Here is a 21,217-nt window from a genome sequence, read left to right on the forward strand (position 1 = left end):
GGACGTTCCCCTGGAGAAGGGATAGGCTACCCACTCCGGTATTGGGCTTCCCTGGTGGCGCAGACAGTAAAGAATCACCTGCAATGCAGGAGACCTGGGTTTGATTCCTGAGTTGGGAAGATCCCCTGGAGGAGGGCATGGCAACTCACTTTAGTATTTTTGCCTGGAGAATCCCCATGGACAGAGGCGCCTGGCAGGCTACAGTCCATGGGGTTGCAAAGAGTCGGATGCAACTGAGCCACTAAGCACAGCAAAGCAATATGCAGGTAGCATTAAATACCTGAAAACAAAAGCATGAAAGTTGCTGCTGCTAAGTCGCTTCAGTCATGTCCGACTCTGTGCGACCCCATAGACGGCAGCCCACCAGGCTCCCCCGTCCCTGGGATTCTCCAGGCAAGAACACTGGAGTGGGTTAGCATGAAAGTTAGCAAGGGGTAAATTAAATGTGTCCTAAGATCCTTTTATTTTGTGGGATGAGAGCAAAAGTTAGACTTTTGACTTTGGTAAGTGAAAATTTTTCACTTTTCCAAAGTGGCCATACCATTTTACATTTCTATCAGTATTGTATAAGGCTTTCAGTTCCTCTATATCCTTGCCAAAACTATATTGCCAGCATTTTTTATTATAGTTATTCTAGTAGGTAGGTAGTAGGATCTTGTTGAGGGTTTAATTTCAGTTTCTGAAGACATTAAATTTCAGTAAATGAAGAATGCATGTGGTACTTTCTAGGGTAACTACCAGTACAATAGAAACAGTGTTTTAAATTCAAACTTAAACAAACTAGCAGAGGGGAAAAATGAAAAAAAAAAAAAAAAAGAAATCCCAAAGAAGGCAAAAGGAGAGAAAATAAAACAGATGCGAGAGACAAACTATGAATCAGATGAGATAGAGTAAACAGGAAGAAGATTTCCCCCATCTCCTCTTAGGAACTCAGCCAACGAGAAAGTCATGAACTCTTTGTTTATTATAGCCTTTCCAATTTGTTTCTCCCTGTACAAAAGTGTTCTCCTTAACTTTGCTGTGTGGGGACTTGCACATAGATTACCATGCCCGCAGACACTGAACTGAAATTCTCTGCTGATCCCAAATAAACCCACTTTTTTTTTGTTGTTGCTGGAAAAGTAACTGGAAGTTTATATCTTTTAGGCAAAATGTTTGAACAATGATATAGGTTTGAACTACATAATATAAAAAAAACTTGAGCTAATAAAGATATGTAAAACAATGCTCCTAACAACTGCTAAATAAACTTTTTTTTCAAGCATACAGATTTATAAAAAACATATCATTACTGAAAAGCAAGTCTCAAAAATGTTTAAATGACTGAAATCATACAGAGTAAGTTTTCTGACCATAGTAAGAATAAACTAGAAATGTTAAATGGTTCAATGAAGAAATTAAAAATATATTTTAACTCAAAACAATAAAGTAAATGGTAATAGGATCATACATATCAATTTTGGAAATATTATATATTAAAATGTAGATGAAACTAAAGCAACATTTAGAGGAAAACTTACAGCCTTAAATGTGTATGTTAAGGGAAAAAGAGGCTTACAGATGTTAAGCTAAACATCCAATTAAAAAGAAAAAGAAAATAATTCAAAGAAAGCTTAAAGAAGGAAACAAAGAACAGAAACAACAAAATGAAAAGCAAACATACAATTCAGAGGATTAACAAGGCCAGAAGTTGATTTAATCCTTAAAAAGTTTAGAAAAACGGACTAACATTTATTAAGATTGAGCATGAAAAAAATTAAAAATCACAGGTCAATATCCTGGATGAAATAGATGCAAAAATCCTCAACACAACACTAGCAAATTCAACCAATCCAACCACTACTAATTCAACAGTATTTTAAAAGTCTTAAAGGTCACCATGATCAAATAGGATTTATTCCTGGGATGTAAGTGGTTCCACATACACGATTCAATCAATGAGATTCTCTGTATTAACAAAAGTGGATCAGTGACAGAGTAAGATAATCAGTCAGTTTAGAAATCCCACTAAGAGATTAAAGACAGAGAGGAAATTTTAAGGCAGTTTGGAAGACTTGCAAGCTAATGACCACTTAAGAAGAGAATTCAATAACCTAGCAACAATCTACACTACCTTGAAGGAAGACCAGGTGCATCCAAGCACCAAACACAAGTCACAAACCATGACGGTTAAAATGCAAGACAACAGATATGGGTCTGAATCCTGTTACATTAAGTCAGACCGTTAACAGTCTTTGAAGAGTAGCATTTCTGCATGTAACCAGGAAAGAAATATAGGTGAAAAGGGAAAAGACATTAGGCGAAAGGGGACATTATACCAAAACCTGAGATGAATTACCATATTTAAATATTTTTACCACCCTTTTGCTAATGTACATATGACTTAAATAGCACCATGACAGTCCTGGTGTCTGTCATGACACAGCCAAGCAGGGCCAAAGGGGGAACTAATCATGTGAGCCTTGATGTCTGTCCAAGAATGAGGAAGAAGGTGGTCTCCTCCCCTCCCCAATTTTTCTTTGATTATAAAAATGTAGCCCTCTTTGTTCTTGGGGCTGTGCTCCTTTGCCCACCTCCCTGTATCTCTCACAGGCATCCTATGCTGATAAACTTGGTCTTTGCCTGATGCTGAATTCTTTCCGTGATGAGCAAAAGAGCCTGAGCTTCAGTAAGTCCTGACACCAGGTGAGTGGTTTTAATCGAAAGGCAGGGGTTCAAGTCTGTTCCTAAGTCAGGGATTGTGGGTTCGAGCACAAGTCTGAATTTTGGCTAGGTTCAAGTCCCACCCAAGAAGGAGTGCAGTGTCAAAAGGAAGAATTAAAATCCTACAATCATTTCAATAGTTACAGAAAAAGCACTTGATGAAGTGCAACATCCTTTCATGATTAAAAAGTCTCTCAACAAATTAGGTATAGAAGGAACATCCTCAACATAACCAAGGCCTTATATGACAAGGTCACAGCTAACACCATACCCAACAGTGAAAAGCTTTCAGCTTTTCCTCTAAGGTCAGGAAGAAGACAACACAGTAGTGAAAGTCCTAGTCAGAGCAATTAGATTAAAACATAAAAAAAGGAAGAAATAGAATTCCCTCTGTCTATAGATACATGATATCACATATGGAATACCCTGAATACACAACCTAAAAATGTATAGAATTAATCAATGAATTCAGCAAAACTGCAAGATACAAAATCAATTTACAAAAAAACAGTGTACTTCTATACACTAACAAACTATCTAAAGAGGAATTAAGAAAACAATCCCACTTATAAAAGAATAAAATACTCAGGAACAAACTTAACCAAGGAGGTGAACAAGCTGTACAGTGAAAACCATAAAACACTGAAAAGAGAAACTGAAGATGACACAAATAATTAGAAAGATATTCCATGTTCGTGGATTAGAAGAACTAATATTGCTGTATCTTCATATTACCTAAAAAAAGATATAGGAGAGGATATAGGAGACGATTCTGCAAACCATACATTTGGTAAGGAGTAGATATTTAGAATATATGAGGGACTCAACTAACTCCACAGCAAGAAGACAGATGACCCGATTTTTTAAATGGGCAAAGGACCTGAATAGCTAATTCTCAAAGGAAGACATACAAATGGCCAATGAATATACGGGATGATGCTCAACATCAATGATCAACAGGGAGGTGCAGACTGAAACCACAGTGAGATGTCACATCATATGTGTTGGAATTGCTATTACTAAAAAGACAAAAAAAAAAAAAAAGAAACCAAAACAAGTGTTGGTGAGGATGTGAAGAGAAGGGAGCCTTTGTGAGAAGAAGGTAGACTGGTACAAACATTACAGAAAACAGTATGGAGGCTCCTGAAAAGACCAGAATTGGAACTGCCATGTGATCCAGTGGTCCCCTACCGAGGTATACATAACAAATGATATCAAATCTCAAGGAACTATTTGAACTCCCACATTCATTGCAGTGTTATTCACAACTCCCAAGATAGGGAGTCAATCTATGCATCCATCAACAAATGAATGGCTGGAGTCATTTTGGTGTAGTGTATTTAACAATGAGTTGTTATTCAGCTTTAGGGAAGAAGGAGATCCTGTCATTTGTGATAATGTGGATGAACTTCGAGGACACAGCACGGGGCATAGTGAGCCAGACACACAAGGACAAGAACTACATCATCTTACTTGTATGTGGAATATGAAAAAGTCAAACTCATGGAGGCAGGGAGTGAAACAGTGGTTTCCAGGAGCTGGAGAATTCAGGAAATGGGATGATGTAGCTTAAAAAAAAACCCAATGGCTTATTTCCCATCACAAAGTGTCAGAAGAAAAATGATATCTTTCAAGTGCTGAAGAAAAAACAAAAATTCTTCTATCCTAGAATTCCATACCTAATAAAAACATACATATACCCATGGCTGATTCATGCTGATGTTTTACAGAAACCAACACAATTCTGTAAAGCAATTATCCTTCAATTAAAAAAAATAAATTAATTAAAAAAATATTCTTCAAAGAATGACACAAAATAGAGACACTTTAAAATGAAAGGTATTTGGGGCTAATAGACCTAGCCTTACAAAAAACAATGAAGAAATTTCTTCAGGCTAAAGGTAAATGATCCCCAACTGAAGCATGATTCCATAATAAAGAACACCATGTGGTAAATTCAATATCTATGTATAATAAAAACTCTCAACCAAGCAGATGTAGATGAAGTGTACCTCAGTATAATAAAGGCCATATATGACCAGCCCTAACAAAACTCCAATGGTATTTTTTTTTTATAGAAATAGAACCAATAACCCTAAAATTTGTATGGAACCACAGAAGACCCCAAATCGCCAAAGCAACCTTGAGAAGGAAGAACAAAGCTGGAGGTATCACATCCCCCACTTTCAAATTATATTACAAAGCTATAGCAATCAAAACTGTGTAGTATTGGCATAAAAACAAACACATAGATCAATGGAACAGAATAGAGAACCCAGAAACAAACCGATGTATATTTGGTAAATTAATCTATAACAAAGAAGGCAAGAATCTATGAGGTGACTAGGTGTTTTCAAGGAAGAATGAGGGAATAGGGAGGGGAGATGAGTGGAGGCTTAGTAGAGCGAAGGAATTGAAAAATTACAAAAAACAAGAAGGTGCAAAGGTTTTTCCATGTGAGTCCCATCTGGGTCTATTAACTGGCAGTCATTCAAGGTAAGCTCCTACACTCCCATAGAGACTGGGAGATAGGAACTGGGTTTTTTTGTTTTTAGAATTTAATGTATTTTTTAAAACCCCTTCAGATTAAAATAGATTTTAGAAAATGAAAAAAAATGATTTGGATCGCATTTTTTCAACATGTGAACACAAATTAAAAAACCAGTTTTTCTTGAAGCCAAATATAATTTTTCTATAAAGTACATCCAGAGAAATATGTCTGTTCTTAACTCCATATTTACCTTTGGTTGGTATTCAAGAATCTCCTTTTCATATAAAAAGCTGGCACACATGGCTACTACAGCCAATTAATGTTAAGAAAGGCAAAAAAAAAAAAAGAAAAATACAATTGTGAACCTCATATGGTTGAGTCAAAAATTGGAAGAAAAAATTGTTCTGAAATGATGAAATGTTCTGAAAAACATTTAAAAGGACACTGGAATAAAAAAAATGCATGCTCTGAAATAAAGCATAGAGGGTAAAATATCATTTTAGAAGTAGTAAACATTTACTAGTAGTCAATGATGCAGAACTAAAAGATTGTTCTATACAAAAGCCAAGACTTTATATTGAACATATTCTACTCCAGTCAGCAATTTCTTCCTGAAGATTTTTATTTGGTGGTAACAATTTTAGCTTTTCTTGCTGCATACCTCAGCATGGGAAACCAATTTCCAAAAGGTGTTCCCTAATCATATTAAATGTACAATGCTTAACTATACCCATATTCTATTTCAAAAAGGAACCAAAGTAGGCTAGGCCACGTATGGAGAAGATGCCTATCCATAGTAACACGTCAATGATGCCATTTCAATGTAAATCAGCCTATTGTAAAACTTTTTAAAAAAATCTTTTTCTCACTTCATATAACTATTTACTAATAAGACTTCATGCTAAAAATGAACCAATAAACAAAAACTATCTTTGAGGTTGTAGTATAGAAAACAGATATCTATACTGTATCAGTTTAAGATGCTTTGGGCTGTAGGCAACAGTGAACTCAGTTCACAAGAGTCTTAATAATACGGATTCACTTCTCTCACAAGACAAAAAACCTTGAACTTGGTGACTGCTAAGGAGGGTTTATTAATCAATGATGCCATCAACATCTTCAATATTTTTGTTCCACCATCCTGAGTGTGTCTACCTTTTTTAAGGTAAAAGATGGATTTATTTAGAGAGAAACAAACTCTACAGCAGAGTGTGGGCCATTTCAGAAGGCAAGAGCAGGCTGAGTGAGTTTACTTTTTCCATTCAAAGTTTGTTGCCTAATGATTTCAAGATGGTCACTGCAGCTCCAAGCATTAACTCCAGCCCTGTCTGATTCTTTTATCAGTGAAGTCCCTCAGCAGGTTTATGGGCTACAATTGTATTCCATGACTATTGTAGCAATAAGGAAGACTGGAAAATCAAATATTTAACTTCTCTGATTTTTACAATAGAGGTAAGAAGTGAATATGGATTGGTCAGTCAACAGTGTCTGCAGTCCTCAACTCAATATACATACACACACACACTTCTTACATGAGTGTTAAACACAATATATCATCCTCTCTTCCAGGAAGAAAGCCCCACTCTGTCAACCAATCATTGCATGATGCAGGATCTCTGGTTGATTTTCTGTCTGCTCTATGAAGACCAAATATGACAACTCTTATCTGACCATTTGTATCGCTAAAAGAGATGTCTCTAAACAACTCCCCTCATATATATAGAAGGATGAAAAAGAAAGAACAAAGTGACCTCAATAAAAATTCCATTGAGAAAGGGAGATAATAAGAAGTACATAGTCGTCCACAGTCAACAATCCATATCATATCTTATTGGACAGAAATCACAGATTCCCCTGCAGGTAATAAATCCCTTGGTCAGTCAATCTGACAGCGCCTACTTTAAGTTTCAGGAGGATCTGCTTTGTCATTGTCCTCTGCAGCCATATCTAAGATAGGTTTTGAAATGGATGACCTTTCCAGGGGATTCACAACTTCTGTAGCCTACTTCATCCTGGCTTGACATAGGGAGAAAAAGGATGAGGATTTCTTGGAAGGTAAAGACAATCGCAACTAATTGTCAGCTTTGTACTACAGTTCCCTCAAAAATATATCAAGCTTCTGGTCTAATTGCTTCAGATCAATTCCTTGTGTGAGTGAAAGTGAAGTCACTAAGTCGTGTCTGACTGTTTGCAACACCATGGACTGTAGCCTACCAGGCTCCTCTGTTCATGGGATTTTCCAGGCAAGAATCCTGGAGTGGGTTGCCATTTCCTTCTCCAGGTGATCTTTCCAACCCAGGGATTGAACCCAAGTCACCCGCATTGTAGGCAGACACTTTACTGTCTGAGCCACCAGGGAAGTCCTTGTGTGAGTAATCACAACCAAAAAATTGTTTCTAGAAGTTTCTAGAAATAATCTTTAGGCTGAGAGACTCTCATCTCTTAGAGACTCTCATCATGGACCCCTGAACCATCATAAAAGACAAGGCAATTCTAACAACAAGTCTTAGGTAAGAAGATACTACCCTCAATCCCAAAATTTCAAATTACAGGACTCTTCGTCAATTTAGAGTACAAGCTAAAGGCAGATTACCTCCATAGCAAAGCTGTATTCTTCTAGCCTCTCTGCTTTCATGCTGAGAAGCACTAATTTGAGTTCACTCCCTTGTGTAGGATCCTACTGAAAAGGCACAAGAAGTAACCAATATGCACATTATTCCAAATTTTTTCTTTCATTTCTCCTAACAGGCAGTCTCAGTTTGCACAGTCAGCCTTCCATGGGACAGCAGGTATAGGTTAATCAAATGCTCTATGACCATGTAACAAGGGTTACAACTTTCCTCTCCTTAATTTTCTCCATAATAAGTCTGGAGGTAGGCAGTCCAAGACTAGAAGAGCTGTTCAACACCAGACTCTGTCAAACCTTCTCCATGGTCCTCAGCTTGTTAAAATCATCTTTTCACTCTCATACCTGTCACCCCATGGTTACAAGATGGCTGCTGCATCTCCAGGCTTCATGTCTGCATTTAAGGCACAAAGGAGGGGGAAAGAAGAGAGTACCAGCCACCTCTGTTCTCTTTATCAGGAAAGCAAAGGTAATCCCTGAGCTCAGCAGTCTTCCCTTCACGATCACTGGCAAAGGAGAATGGGATTGTCATGACTGGCTTCAACTATTCAGGATTTTTTGCTAGGAGCTGGGAACACTGCTGCCCCTAACAAAATGAAGGGAAGCAATAGGGAATGGATAGAAGCGAGGTCACTAAGAATATCTATCACACACAGACATTTATAGTCTTAAGAGAATGTTTGAAAAATAAAAAGCAATCTCTGTTTGGTGAAATTTGAACAACAGAAGTGAGGGGAAGCCCCTCAGGCAGTGCTATAGAAATACATTTTATGTAAAGAGAGCTCTACTCAGGCAAATGCAGCCTATTTAGGAGTCTGCCCCTGAAATTAACACCCTTAGTAACTGCTTTCAACAGACTCTTCCCTTTCTTCAATTCTGAACCCACAGATTCTCTAAAATACCCATGTTTATTAACAACTGTTTCTATGGCAGCAGAGCCCCTGGTGGAGGGCAAACGGCTGGAGGCTATTTATAAGTTAAGGACTGACAGTACATGCCAATAGCAGCTATTATTGATGAAATCCTTGAGGAATTTTTGAAATAGATAAATATCATTAAAAAAAACAAGAAATATTCAAAATATTCATGATGCCTGTTGTTCACCAAGAAACCTATTGTAATTTGGTTTCCCATCTATATGCACCACCTGGAAGAAAATACACTGATTATACTGTTACAACTGGTTTTTATAACAGTTTCATCTCATTATATTTAAATTAATTTGCATTCTGGCTCTACATTTTAAGCTGATGAGGTCATCAGACTAATTTAATTCTCTTTGGGACACTTACTGTCCAGACCAGCTTTCTTAAGACCACAAGACTGGGAGTTAGACCCTAGTAAACTCACTAAGGTTATACCATCCAATCTGGTCTCCTGAATAACAGTAGCACTGAGTGTATTGGCAGAAACAACAGATGAATTTTCATTCCATGTAGCAGCTCACAAAAGCCACTTTCTTTGATGTAAACTGTGCCACCTATAAATATATTTGTCACAGTGTTCAAAGCAAAATAGTTTCCAAGTAACTTTCAAACTGTGCTTCTCTGATAGCTCAGCTGGTAAAGAATTCGCCTGCAATGTGGGAGACCTGGGTTCGATTACTGGGTTGGGAAGAAGGGAAAGGCGACCCACTCTAGTATTCTGGCCTAGAGAAATCTATACAGTCCATGGAGACACAAAGAGGTGGACACGACTAAGCAACTTTCACTTTCAACTTTCAAATAAAAAATTTTATATATAAAAAGGTATGTGGTACAGGGGTTATGAGCATGGGTCCACAGCCAGGAGGCCAGAGTGCAAATCATAGTTCTCTTAATTAAAACATTCTACCATATTAGAACATTCTACCACAGAATTGAGCAAAAATCTTTGTGCCAAGTTTCTTCACCCATAAGTGAGGTTTGAGGTAGTGGGGACAAAATAATAGTGCCTACTTCAAAGAGTTGTCTGAATATAAAATTAATTTATACATATAAAGTGCTTGAAATATAAGAAGCACTCAACAAGTGTTAGCTGGAAAATCTAATGGTACATGGTTGCATTTTATGCACAGGTAAAATGACTTGATAATTAAGATTCACTTTATATGCACAATATGAAATAATGCAAAATTCCCTCCAATTAATAATTCATTAAGAATCACAGCTTCAAAACTGGCTGGTGAGTGATTTATAAACTCTTTTAAGCTACTGCCACAAGGCAATGGCAAACTTTCCATTCTTTGCTGCCAGGAATAGTCTTGAATTATGCATGTCTCCTACAAAAGGCTACAGCTCTATACAGGGATGTGAAGCAGATAAATATCATAGCACTTCCAACCCCCTGACCTCTCTGTATTGATTCTGGTCTTCCTAGAGGTTTCCTATGTCAATGTCACTAGAGCCTAGAAACTCTACAGTGAATATCCAAACAGAATTAAGTCTCTGAACACTGTCCCAGAAAACTTTTCCTGAAATAAGGTGTCAGTCATCCTGGTTATTTTTCACATGCATGTGCCATTCTCAGACCTGGAATAATTACTATCCCCTCCCATTTTCCTTAGTATACATAACTGGTCATCTTTAATACATCACTGCTCATAAAGAATTATTATCCTAATGGCCCTGACTTTCCTTTAACCTGTGTCTACTTTACTACTCAAGTACTTTTATTTCTGTTTTATTTACTCACCTCCAACAGCACAATTCTTTTTTCCCTTTTGCCTCTAACCGCCAGGCACATCTCTCAAACTCCCCCAACCATGCTCATTTCACACTCAATTCTTCCACTTCTGTCATTCTTTTTTTTTTTTTACTTCTGTCATTCCTTACCATCTTGCCCTATCCATCAACGACTAGAGAATCCGTTTGTTTGAGGAAAAACTCTTTTATCCAAAACTATTTTTCACTTCTCTGCAATTTACTCTTTAAAAAAAAAAAATTTGGTTCCCCCTAAGGTCACAAGGTATCTTATGATCTTGTAAGTTTCCAATATAACTTATTTAGTCCTTACTTTCTGCTCTTTCTCTGAATCAACAGGAAGAAATGAGGAACAAATGCCATCTTCAGATCATCACACTGTGGTCCACTCTCCTTTGAAATCTTCACCTTGTCTCACATTTCACAGAGCTGTCCTCAATAATCTTATCTGAACAAACTCTTCTTTAAATTTATCCTCCCATCCTTCTCTCCAGACTTGATAGAGGTCATTCATTAAGAGTCACAATTCAATTTCTACTAATATTAACATATGTATTTGAAGAGTATTATATGAACCAGAAAACTTACACATGTTAATGATGATCACACAGTCAACAAATGGAACAAACTGAATAAAACACATGACTATACCTGTGCTCATAAAATAACTCTATAAGTTTCCATAATACTCTTAAAGTCAAGTTCTACTAGTTTATATATTCTGTCATTAGAAATATATCATGTCAGGTACTGCCTTAGACACATATTACCATGTTTGTCAAAATAAAACCATAACAACATAAAATTAGAAGGCCTTATAATGGATATATAAAAGGTTCTTGGCAGATGATCACACTACTTAGAAGACCTTCCAGAAAAAGGATTCTACAACTTCCCAAGGTCAATCATTCTAATCTTAAACATCCTTAATTTCAAAAGCTTTGACTTTTCTTATCTATATTTCTCCTGCTGTTTTTCCTCTCTGGAGATGGGAAAAACACAGGCACCATTCTCAGCCTCTCATCTACTTGAAAAGCAGTATCATTCCTTAGCCTTCACTCTTCTAAACTCAACAACTTGAACTGTTTTCCAGATTGGTGTTCTCCAAGACCATCTTAACTTTCTTTAACTATATTCATATTATTTTTAAATTACTAAGACTAGACTTGGACTTAACCAGCATACAAGTTTGCTGTTTTTAATGTTTTATGAATAGTTAACACATACATGAACATAGTTCTATACATACAGGCTTTTCCAACATTAGAATTGAGATCCAAGCTTCTATAAATTAAAAGTTAAAGAATCCTCCATATTATGGAATCTATTTCTATTGTCTCTTAGTTGAACTAAACCAATAATCTATGGCTATAGTTGACAAATTATGGCTCCACATATTGGTCCCAAAACATTACAAAAAATGAATTAAAAATTACTTACCTGATTTGTCCTTGGGAGAAAGTTTTTCTCCTAGATTGCAGAATATAGAGGAAACCAGCTTTATAGTTCACTGTATAGTTCACCTCTATTTCATCTGCTTTGATAAAAATTGTAGCTACCATAAATAAAAACAAAATATTTTATAGAGCAATTTTAGTAACACATCGAGAGAAGGAAAATAGCATCTGTTTACATGCAATATTATGGACAGAGGGTTAATAATGATGATCATTTCAATAAAGTGGTAACCTTCATGAGAAAGGAGGCAGGAAAAGTGGTATACAATATGATCTATCTTCCACTTTAAAAGTTCATTTTTTCAAAGAGCTTTATTTCATATGGCACTAAGAAGATCAAGGCTCAGAACACTGTAAGTATATAGAAGTGGCATATATAATATATAAATTTTTATATCAAGCCAATTATCATAATGCATAATTAATCCCTCAGAACTTGTATGGTATTTCTAGACCCACATGCTGAAAACTATAAAACATTCATAAAGGAAACTAAAGATGGTTCAAAGAAACAGAAAGATATTCTGTGCTTTTAGAAGAATTAATATTGTTAAAATGGCCATACTACCCAAAGCAATGTACAAATTTAATGCCTATCAAAATATCCATGAAATTTTTCACTGAACCAAAATGAATAACCCTGAAATTTATAAAGAACCACAAAGATTCAGAACTGCCAAAGCAATCCTGAGAAAAAAAGAACAAAAACTGTAAGTATATCCCTCCCAGATTTCAGACGATACTGCAAGGCTACAGCAATCAACACAGCATAGTATTGGCACAAAAAAAGAGACACACAGATCAATGGAACAGAATAGAGGGTCCAAAAATAAACCCATTAACCTACATTGAATTAATCTACAACAAAAAAGGCAAGAATACACAATGGAGAAAAGACAGCCTCTTCAACAAGTGGTGCTGGGAAAGCTTATAGCTACATTAAAACAATGAAATAAGAACACTCTCTCACACACCATATACAAAAATAAACTCAAAATGTTTTACAGACCTAAATGTAAGACATGACTTCATAAAACTCCTAGAAGGAAACATAAGCAAAACATTCTTTGACATAAATTGTAGCAATATATTCTTAGATCAGTCTCCCAAGACAAAAGAAATAAATGCAAAAATAAACAAGTGGGACCTAATCAAACTTAAAAGCTTTCACACAGCAAAGGAAATCATCTACAACATGAAAAGATACCCTATAAACTTAAGGAAACTATCTACAACATGAAAAGATACACTAAGAAAGGGGAGAAAACATTTGCAAATTGTGCAACTGACAAGGTGTTAATATTCAAAATATACAAACAGCTCATATAACTCAATATCAAAAAACAGACAATCCAAATGAAAAATGAGCAAAAGACCTAAACAGACATTTTTCCAAAGAAGACATACAGATGCCCAATAGGCACATGAAAAGATGCTCAACAATGCTAGAGAAATACAAATCAAAGCCACAATAAGGTGTCACCTCACACTGGTGAAATGGCTATCATCAAAAAGTCTACAAATAATAAATGCTAGAAAGGGCATGGAGAAATGAAAACACTCATACAATATTGGTGGGAATGTAAATTGACACAATCACTATGGAAAACAGTATGGAGGTTGCTTAAAAAAAAAAAAAAAAAAAACCCTGAAAATAGATCAACCATATGATTTGGCAATTCCCTCCTTGGTATACAATATAATAGTCTACAATCCATGGGGTCGCAAAGAGTTGGACATGACTGAGCAACTAAACTTTCACTTTTCACTTTCCTTGGTATGAAAAAAGAGAAAGTGAAAGCTGCTCAGTCACGTCCGACTCTGTGACCCCATGGACTGTAGCCCGCCAGGCTCCTCTGTCCATGGGATTCTCCAGGCAAGAATACTGGTGTGGATTGCCACGCCCTCCTTCAGAGGATCTTCCCGACCCAGGGATCAAACCTGCATCTCTTACGTCTCTCCTGGATTGGTAGGTGGGTTCTTTACCAATAGGGCCATCTGGGAAGCTAGTAACAAAAAACCAAAACTCTAATTTGAAAAGACATGCACCTCAATGTTCATAGAAACAGTATTTATAATAGACAAGACATGGAAGCAACCTAAATGTCTATCAACAGATGAATGGATAAATAAGTTGTGGAGTGTATATGTGTGCCATGTATACAACGCCATAGAAAAACAGAATAGAATATCGCCACTCGCAGCAACATGGGTGGACCTCGAGAATATTATGCTTAGTAAAAGAAGTCAGAGAAAGACAAATACTACATGGTATCACTTATATGTAGAACCTGAAAAATAATACAAATGAATCTGTATACAAAACAGAAAACAACTCACAGATGTAGAAAACAACCTCCTGGTTACCAAAGGGGAGAGGGAGAGGGTAAGGAATAAACTAAGAATATGAGATTAATGGATACAAACTACTATACATAAAATAGATAAACAAGGATTTACTACATAAAACAGGGAATTATACCCAATATCAAAATACTCAATATAATAATAACAATGGAATATTCTAATAATTTTATAATAATCTATAACAGGATATAATTTGAAAAAAAACCCACTATGCTGTATATACAAAACGAGCATAATTTTCTGAATCAACTATATTTCAATTAAAAAAAGAAGTTGATAGTCTTTGTGTAGTCACAAAAATAATGAACATGAAAGGCTTAATAGCTAATTTTTCAACAAAATATCAAAAATTTATCTACCTTCAAATTTAATCATGCTAGTTTTTTTTTTTCCTGGTTCATTTTTAGTCTGTTGGATGAGTGAAAAATCAAATTTTCCTCTTTATATAAAAATAATCATAGAATCACAAAAATTTAGAGCTAGAAAGAAATTTTGAGAATTTCTAGATTATTAAGTTCAATCCTCTCCAAATCAGAGACATTCATTTAATTGCCTTTTTCAAAGTTAAAGAATGAACTGGAGGGAACTTCCCTGGTGGCCCAGTGTTAAGAATCTGCATGCCAATGCAGCAGACATGGGTTCAATCCCTGGTCCAGGAAGATTCCACATGCCACAATGCAACTAAATCCACCATGGGCCACAACTACTGAGCCCACACCCTAAAGTCCCAGGTTCTGCAGCAGGAGAAGCCACCACAATGAGAAGCCCACACACCGCAAATAGAGAAAGCCTGTTTGCAGCAATGAAGACCCAGCGCAGCCAAAAATAAACAAACAAATAAAATCAAAGAAAAAAAATCAAAGAAAAAAAGAATGAACTGGAGGTGAAACCCTGGAACCCATAATGCTTTTCCCACTACATCATGATTCCTCAAACTAACTGAGGCACAATTTTGCATATATATCTGACGCAGCAGGGTTGAACGAGAGGTTTCTGAGTCAGACTGTCCAGGTTTGAATTTTGGGTTCCTCCACTTGCTATTTGGGTGATCTTGAGCAAATTACTAAATCTCACTGTGTCTCAGTTTTCTCATCTGTAAAATGAGATAACAACTATACTTTGCCAATAGGACTATTATGAAAAAATTAATACAAATAAAGCTCACAGAATGATGTCTGACACATTGTAAGCATTTAATAAATGTCAGTAATCATTAGGAGTCTACTAATAAACACATGGACATGTATTTGCTAGATTTTAAAATAGCCTAAATATACTAGAATTAGAACTCTAGATCATTTTTATGTTTTAAAATATATACACAACCACTGCTTTTTCATTTGCCATATAAACAGTACCCCCAAAATGGTTTCCTCATGAAGTACATGAAAATTCCAGATATTAAATGCATAATAAAGCTCACTTAATTTGAACATCATTCATTTTGTGATCATTCGAGTCCAGTGGTATTCTCAGAATATAATACCCAGAGGGATCTTTATTTTAAACATACCCTTCTCTGTGTGACAAAATTATTTTCAGTAACGACCATGAAATGAAACAAATAATAATAGCCAGGAATGAAACAGACAGTGAAAATTCTTTTACTCAACTCCACTTATATGTCAATATAAAATAAATATTATAGTACAAAAAATAAAAAAGCAATGGAATTAATGTTTTGAAAAAAGGAAAAACTTAAACCTATATATTGTTTTGTGGAAGTACTAAATAATAACATATTTCCTATTCTCTTGGTTCCTTCTTCAGTTTTGGAGTAAACAATAATTTAAAAAGAATAAATTTCAGAGGTAAATATATTTTTAATTCAATTATTCAAAAGGATAATTTCACATATTAACTAAAATTTGTACTTAGAAGCCAAAAACATTACAACTCATAGTTTACACTTTGTCTCACTCTTAAATGTTAAACACAAATGAAAACTCTTAAGTTGTCACATGGAATGAAAACACTGAAGTAATCAAGCTGTTTCTTCACCTAACAGTCTCTGTACTATCACTGCATAAGAATCTACTATTTAAATACAGGGATATGGACCAAAGGGGTTGCAGACATGAATTGCACCTGAAGTCTTGCATTACCCTGAATTTTTATTAATTTATTTGGAAAAATATCCATAGAGCTGAGTCTAGGTTTATAGAAGGCCAGCTATATAATTGGGAGTTCTCTGATTTAACGTCTCTGTAGAATATAATATTTATTAAAGGATCAATAATTAAAATGTGCTAATTTGAAGCTTACATTGTTCTTGTTTGTTCTTCAGTCCCTAAGTCATGTCCAACTCTTTGCAACCCCATGAACAGCAGCAAGCCAGGCTTCCCTGTCCTTCACTAAGTCCCAGAGTTTGCTCAAACTCATGTCCATTGATACCATCCAACCATCTCATTCTCTGTTACCTCCTTCTCTTGCCCTCAAACTTTGCTAGCATCAGGGTCTTTTCCAGTGAGTGGCTCTTCGCACCAGGTGGTCAAAGTATTGGAGCTTCAGCTTCAGTCCTTCCAATGAATATTCAGGGTTAATTTCCTTTAGGATTGATTGATTTCCTTGCTATCCAAGAGACTCTCAAGAGTCTTCTCCAGCACCACAGTTAGAAGGCATTAATTCTTCAGCACTCAGCCTTCTTTATGGTCCAATTCTCACATCTGTACATGACTACTGGAAAAAACATAGTATGGACTATCCAGACCTTTGTTGGCAAAGTGATGTCTCTGCTTTTTTATACATTGTCTAGTTTGTCATAGCTTTTCTTCTAAGGAGCAGGCGTCTTTTAATTTCATGGCTGCAGTCACCATCTGCAGTGATTCTGGAGCCCAAGAAAAGAAAATCTATCACTCTTTTCATTGTTTTCCCATCTATTTGCCATAAAGTGATGGGCTCAGATGCCATGATCTGAAGTGTTTTGAATGTTGACTTTTAAGCCAGCTTTTTCACTCTCCTCTTTCACCTTCAACAAGAGGCAGTTTAGTTCCTCTTCACTTTCTGCCATTAGAGCAGTACCATGCGAGGTTGTTGATATTTCTGCCTGCAGTCTTGATTGCAGCTTGTGATTCATCCAGCCTGGCATTTCGAATGATATACTCTGCATATAAGTTAAACAAGCAGGGTGACAATATACAGTCTTGATGTACTCCTTTCCCGATTTTGAATCAGTCTGTTGTTCCATGTCTGGTTCTGACTGTTGCTTCTTGACCCTCATATGTGTTTCTCAGGAGACAGATTAAGGTGGTCTGGTACTCCTATCTCTTCAAGAATTTTCCAGTTTGTTGTGATCCACAGTCAAAAACTTTAGCAGTCAATGGGGTAGATGTTTTTATTGAATTCCCTTGCTTTCTCCATGATCCAGTGAATGTCAGCAATTTGATCTCTGGTTCCTCTGCCCTTTCTAAACCCAGTTTGTACATCTGAAAGTTCTCAGTTCACATACTGCTAAAGCCTAGCTTAAAAGATTTTGAGTACTACCTTGCCAGCATGTGAAATGAGCACAACTGTCCAGTAGTTTGGGACTTCCCTGGTGGCTCAGACAGTAAAAAATCTGCCAGCAATGTGGGAGACCTGGGTTTGATCCCTAGGGTGGGACGATCACTTGGAGAAGGAAATGGATACCCACTCCAGTATTCTTTCCTGGAGAATTCTATGGACAGAAGAGTCTGGAGGGCTAGAGTCCATATGGTCACAAAGAGTCGGACACGACTGAGTGACTAACACTTTCACTTGAACTTTCTTTAGGACTGGAATGAAAATCAACATTTTCCAGTTCTGTGGCCACTGATGAGTTTTCCAAATTTGCTGGCATATTCAGTACAACTCTTTAATAGCATCATCTTTTAGGATCAGAAATAGCTCAGCTAGAATTCCATCACCTCCATTAGCTTTATTCATAGTAATGCTTCCTAAGGTCCACTTGACTTCATGCTCCAGAATGTCTGGTTCTAGGTGAATGACCACACCAATGTGGTTATCCAAATAATTAAGCCCTTTTCTGTACAGATCTTCTGTGTATTCTTGCCACCTCTTCTTAATCTCTTCTGCTCCTGTTAGGTCCTTACAGCTTCTATCCTTTATCGTGCCCGTCCTTCCATGAAATGGTCCATGATACCTCCAATATTCTTGAAGAGATCTTAACCTTTCCCATTCTACTGTTTTCCTCTATTTGAATTGTTCATTTAAGAAGGCCTTCTTTCTCTTCTTGCTATTCTCTGGAAGTCTGCATTGGGTATGTAGTTGTGTTAGTCACTCAGTTGTGTCTGATTCTAGCAACCCCATGGACTGTAACCCGCCAGGCTCCTCTGTCCATGGAATTCTCCAGGCAAGAATACTGGAGTGGGTTTCCATTCCCTTCTCCAGGGGATCTTCCTGACCCAGGGATTGAAGGGGTCTCCTGCATTGCAGGTTGATTATTTACCATCTGAGCCACCAGGGATGCCTTCAGTTGGGAATATCTTTCCCTTACTCCCTTGCCTTTTGTTTCTCTTCCCCTTCATGGATCACAGCCTTGTCATGGTGAAGGGCCTTGCATAATTCAATGACACTATGAGCCATGCCACGCAGGGCTGCCCAAGATGAACAGGTCATACTGAAGAGTTCTGACAAAACACAGTCTACTGGAGGGGGAAATGGCAAACCAGTCGAGTATTCTTGCACGGAGAGCCCCATAAACAGGCAAAAATACTTCCATGGTGGTCTGGTAGTTAAGAATCCACCAGTCAATGCAGGGAACAGGGGTTTGATCCCAGATCCGGAAGAATCCACATGCCACGAGGCAACTAAGCCCGTGTTCCACAACTACCAAGCCGGCGTGCAGCAACGACTGAAGCTTCTGGGAGCTTTATGCTCCACAACAAGAGAAACCACCAAGATGAGAAGCCAAAGCATCCCAACTATAGAGTACGCTGAAACTGGAGAAAAACCGTGTGCAGCAACAAAGACCCAGCACAGTAAAAAATAAAATAAACTATATATATATGTAAAGTAACTATGGACCTTGTTTAGAAACTAGGTTCATAAGAAATTTTTCAAAGAAGAATATTTTATCACTGACATTGTTTAGAATTTCTGGTATATAAAAACTGCTGGTAATAAAAATCAGACAGGCTTTTAGTGGGTATATTATAGTTCAAATTCCCTACAGACAATGAGAACTTTCTTGCCTACACCCCAAGGGATGTTCTCACTGCGCCATTCTCGGCATGCCACCACTCAAGGTAAAATCTGCCTCTTCTGTCCTTGAAAATGGGCTTGCTACATTAAGTGTATTTAACCTATTTATGAGAAAATATTTTTTAAAAGAATATTGAGGACCTATTCAGTGCACAGTACTGTGCTTTGCTTTATCCACACAGAATATATGCACATGAATTTTGCTAATTAAAAGTCAATCACATTTATTCATTAAAGCACTCAGCAGGATTTTGAAAGCTATTTTGTTAGCAGGTATTATGTATACTTAAATTTTTAAATAATTATCACACAAATTCACATATATTCCATTTTTCAAGCTTTTCATTGACTCAGACTGGCTTTCTCCCTGTGTGTTCCCAGTAAGTGAGGCTGCATCCCAAATCAACGTGCAGCAGAGGTTTTAAAATATTAACATTTACATAAACATTAACAACTTAAAATCTCTTGATATTATTTAAATTTCACAAATCACGTGGCATCAGAATTCACACGTTCTACTTTTTCAAGCAATTACCTCAAGAGAACAAATTTTAACTCTAATAGCAATCTTTTTCAGACATGCATAGGATCAATGTAATCTCCAGTCTGCCTTCTCCTAATCTTGCAGCTGCATACATGCACAATTTTTCTGATTATGTGATTCTGGTGCTCTTGAAAAGACAGTCTTTTTAAACAAAAGAAAATCTGACTTACCTCAAAAGATATTTTGGTATGGAAGAGCAAGGTAATTACAGCCACATTAGAAGCAGATATACTTGGCAAGAGAGTGACACACAAGCCTTAAAACTACAATTTCTTCTATTTCTGCTTATAGGTCCTATTTTCCTTTTGTTGTGGGGTTCCATCACCCACAAAGTCCCTTCTCTAGTCACCTACAGTCTACTGAAGCGGGCACCTGTCCTATTTATAGCTCCAGTGTTCCTCAACCTCTCCTGTTGACAAGCATCACCTGGGGCAGTTAAAAATAAAAATAACAGGCTACACTTGTGTTGATTCAACTTTAATGGATTTGAGGGGAGCCTCCAGAATCCGATTTTAATCAAGCATCCTCAAGAGATTCCTATAGATACATTTAAGAATAAGCTAAAGAGGCCTGCCAGAGTTCTTCACGGTTCCTCCAAATTGATCACCCTCAGGGGATAATCCTCCTCCAGGTATTAGGACTTAGAAATTTGAAAATAGAGCAGGAAAAGTTTGGAGAAAGCAGAATAGCAGCTTGTCTACACAGCTGATTTAGGTTTTCAATATCCCTAAAGAATTAGAGGGGGATTTTAGTTTGGGTCGGTGATATAAAGTACACACCACCAGGGTGCAGCATAGAGCTGATAAATTACAGGTGTTAGGGGATTTTTTTTTTTTACTACACACTACCACATAAAATAGGTGCACCTACATTTTCCATGAACTCAAGATTACAAGAAAAAAAAAAAGCAGCACACTTAAAAGACCCAGGTAAAAGATATTAGCATATAATTCCCACAGTTTTCTGTCTCTAGAGGGTCTTCAATGACAGCTGTTACAGGAAAAAAATTCCCTTGAAGCAGTGTTACACCTGAATCTAAAACTGGTATTAGACTACAAAGATTCTATGCAAACCAAAGTGGTGTTCCAATTTTTCTGTCTGAAAGTTTCAAAACGTGTCCTACTGTTTTAACTAGCATTGTAACTGGATGCTTTTAATCAAGCCTTT

The 21,217-nt window shown here is 36.7% G+C and overlaps 1 protein-coding gene and 1 pseudogene across 9 annotated transcripts in view; both read right to left on the reverse strand.

The window, feature by feature from the left end:
* NRG4 (neuregulin 4) overlaps window positions 1–21,217 on the reverse strand; it is a 102,020-nt gene that overhangs the window by 78,662 nt on the left and 2,141 nt on the right. For 3 of the 9 annotated variants that reach the window (XM_043921856.1, XM_043921854.1, XM_043921853.1), the window contains 2 exons: window positions 11,942–12,056; window positions 10,815–11,035 (listed from right to left, as the gene is read on the reverse strand). The exons of 4 other annotated variants lie outside the window; for them this stretch is intronic. The gene's annotated coding sequence lies outside the window, so the exon portion shown is untranslated. Of the gene's footprint in view, window positions 1–10,814; window positions 11,039–11,941; window positions 12,057–21,217 lie in introns of all 9 variants that reach the window. 2 more of the 9 variants (XM_043921858.1, XM_043921859.1) reach the window with 2 other exon arrangements.
* The window catches only part of LOC122706397, a 29,140-nt pseudogene that overhangs the window by 5,856 nt on the left and 2,067 nt on the right, over window positions 1–21,217 (reverse strand).

Source organism: Cervus elaphus, chromosome 13 (genome assembly GCF_910594005.1).
Source record: "Cervus elaphus chromosome 13, mCerEla1.1, whole genome shotgun sequence".
In the NCBI taxonomy this organism is placed as follows: Eukaryota; Metazoa; Chordata; class Mammalia; order Artiodactyla; family Cervidae; genus Cervus; species Cervus elaphus.